Raw genomic sequence first — 2,918 nt, 5'->3', positions numbered from 1 at the left:
CCTTCTTGTCTTTCTTTTTTTGGCAGAGTCTCACTCTGTCACCCAGGCTGGAGTGCCATGGCGCGATCTTGGCTCACTGCAACCTCCGCCTCCTGGGTTCAAAGGATTCTCCTTCCTCAGCCTCCTGAGTAGCTGGGATTACAGGTGCCTACCACCAGGCCCAGATAATTTTTGTATTTTTTTTAGTAGAGACGGGGTTTCACCATGTTGGCCAGACTGGTCTCAAACTCCTGACCTTGTGGTCCACTTGCCTCAGCCTCCCAAAGTGCTGGGACTACAGGCATGAGCCATCATGCCTGGCAACTCTTTTCAGCCCAAAGAGTCATTACTGTCACTAGGCAACATGGACAGCAACAGCACTATCTAATATTAACTTTCCCTGAATCAATAACCTCATTTGACAAATTACAATTTAACAAAAATATGTTTATGCATAGAAAAAAGACTGGAAGGATGCAGGATCTCCGTGGGTGAGAAAACATGTGATTTCTGTTTTCTTCTTACTCACTTGCTATTCTCTAAATTTCCTACCGAAAACGTTAATGAATGATTTAGGTAATGAGAACACAATATTAATCACGTTTAATTGGTACATAAGGAACGACAGAGCTTGGCAGGTTCTTGCAGGGGCTTTCTGCCACCCCCAGCTGAGACACCAATGGGGCTCAGAAGCTGCCCTCCAATGACGGCTGGTGATGACGGGGACGCAGCCAGCTCCCTTCTCCTCCCTCTCCGCTGTGATCCGAGCAATTCCATGTACTCCTATTCCTAAATCAAGAACACTCTTGATTTCTGGCATTAATACCAGCTCCTGACATAGGACCATATTGCTCCCTCCTTCAAATCCTTCAGACTTCCCTGCACTGTGGCCCTAAAGGGCCCTCCCCTCCTTCCATGGCACCGAGCTTCCAAAGAGCATGGTGGACACCAGGCCATACTCGTTCTCGTGCTGTCCTCTTAATATTTCAGGTCCATTTGTCAGCCACGCTTCCCTGAACCTTCCCGCACAACACCTGAGAGAGAATGGGAATCATGCTGTCTCTTCCGTTAATGGTAAAGCTAGTACTAATGGCCTCGCTTGGTGCTTTGTGTATATTAAGCTCTGAGAAATAAAGGCAAAATGCGGCTGTGTTTGAACTGCACAGATAGCATCATGCCTGCATCCTGACAATCTATAAGATGAGGACTTCAAAGCACGGTGGGCAAAGTTTGCCAAATATCAGAGGAAAAGAAAGTTTCCGGAAAGCAGGGGTCTAACCTCTAGGAGCAGGCATGCATGGGGGCTGGGTGGGAATCCATGCTGGCCTCCGTCACCTGTTCGCACGTGTCCCTGGGTGGCCGTGGATAAGTTGTTGCTGGGTAATGGGGGGCTGGAGGGGCTCCCAGCATGAACCCCGACAGGAAGTGCAGGCTAGGGTTTTCCTCGGGTACAGAAGAAAGGGAATGGGAAGGATCTCCGAGGTACAACAGGCAAGAACATGGTCCATGATCCTGTGACCAGCACTGGTTCAAGCTCAGGCGACATAAGCTCCTAGCAGTGGTGGCATCTGGAGTTTGGAGGTTGTGAGTCTCTGCACCAAGTGGCCCCAGCCTGAGTCTCTGTCACGTTCTAGGGATACGTCAGCCAAGGTGTGTGTTTGTGTGTGTGTGTGTGTGTGTGTATGTGTATATGCACGCACCTTCAAAGTCCACACAGAGGCTGGGCTGGGGGCTGACGTAACCTCCCCTTAGCTGCTAGCCCTGCTCGGGTTCACTTGTCTCCCACAGCTGTCAGGAAAGAGAGCGGCAGGTGAAAGCAGGCCCGGCTCCTCGTTCCTGGGAAGGCTTAGCTACACCAGCCACCCCTTGCCTGCCGTGCGGACCTCCAGCTCAGCATGGTCCCTGCAGGAGGCCAGCCCTTGGGGCACCTGGGGTTGGAAGGCGGAGGTTCCCCACCCACCCTTGAGGGCTCCCCGCATCTACGCCAGGGATGTCGCCTTGGGTTTCCTGAGGGGCTCCGTGAGATACAGGGACAGATGCAGGCCGCCCTCTGGGAGCTCAGCCGGGAGCCTGCCGGTTGTGGGGTCAGAGGGCGCATTCCACCTCCACAGGCCGCCCCGTGACCCAGCAGGGCAGCCTGGAGCAGTTAGTGTCTCAGGTCGGTTTGTCAGCTGCACCTCCCTGAACCTTCCAACGCGCCATGTGAGACTGGCAATCACGTTATCTCTCCCCTTTCAGTCAGCGCTAATGGCCTAGTGTAGTGCTTCATGTATATGAAGCCTCAAAAAAAAATGCAAAGTGCAGCTATGTTTGAACCGCACACATAGTATCATGCCCGGATCCTGGGAATAAGGATCTTATTCTTCCCTGGATCCTGGGAATAATAAGATGAAGACTTCCAAGCATCCTGGGCAAAGCTTGACAGATAGGACAGGGAAAGAAAGACGTGAACACCAGGGCGTCGCCCCCAGGAACGGACACGTATGTGGGAGAAGTGAGGAGCAGGTGTTAAAGCGGGGGCAGCCTGGAGGGCCTGGGTGAGGAGTTGAGTCTGGATCCTGGGGCTGCGCTCACCCCGCCAGTCTGAAGGTTCCTGACCCCGGTCTCTTCCCAGGCCCTGGGGCGAGAGAGCTTCTGGCTCTGCTTCCTCTGCTCGAGTGCCCCGCGCTCCGTCTCTTTGTCCTTGCCTTACTTTTTGGGGTGAGTACGAGGACAGAGTCATAAGACAGTAGATGAACAGTACAGTGAGGTCTGAGACTAGGGGTGCCTTTTGGAGAAGGGAGGCAATTAGGGAGGGCCTGGAGCCCCCAGATCGGGAGAAGGAGAACAGGATAGTATAAAAAGCCAGGAACAGTCTAATCCAGCATGGCATCCAATAACACTATAGGTAAAATTCATGAGTCCTATCAAAAAGGCCTGGAGTTGGTTGCAAATAAGGG

This window comes from Macaca fascicularis, chromosome 9, assembly GCF_037993035.2.
Source record: "Macaca fascicularis isolate 582-1 chromosome 9, T2T-MFA8v1.1".
Taxonomy (NCBI): domain Eukaryota; kingdom Metazoa; phylum Chordata; class Mammalia; order Primates; family Cercopithecidae; genus Macaca; species Macaca fascicularis.
Note: the sequence above shows the minus strand (reverse complement) of the source record.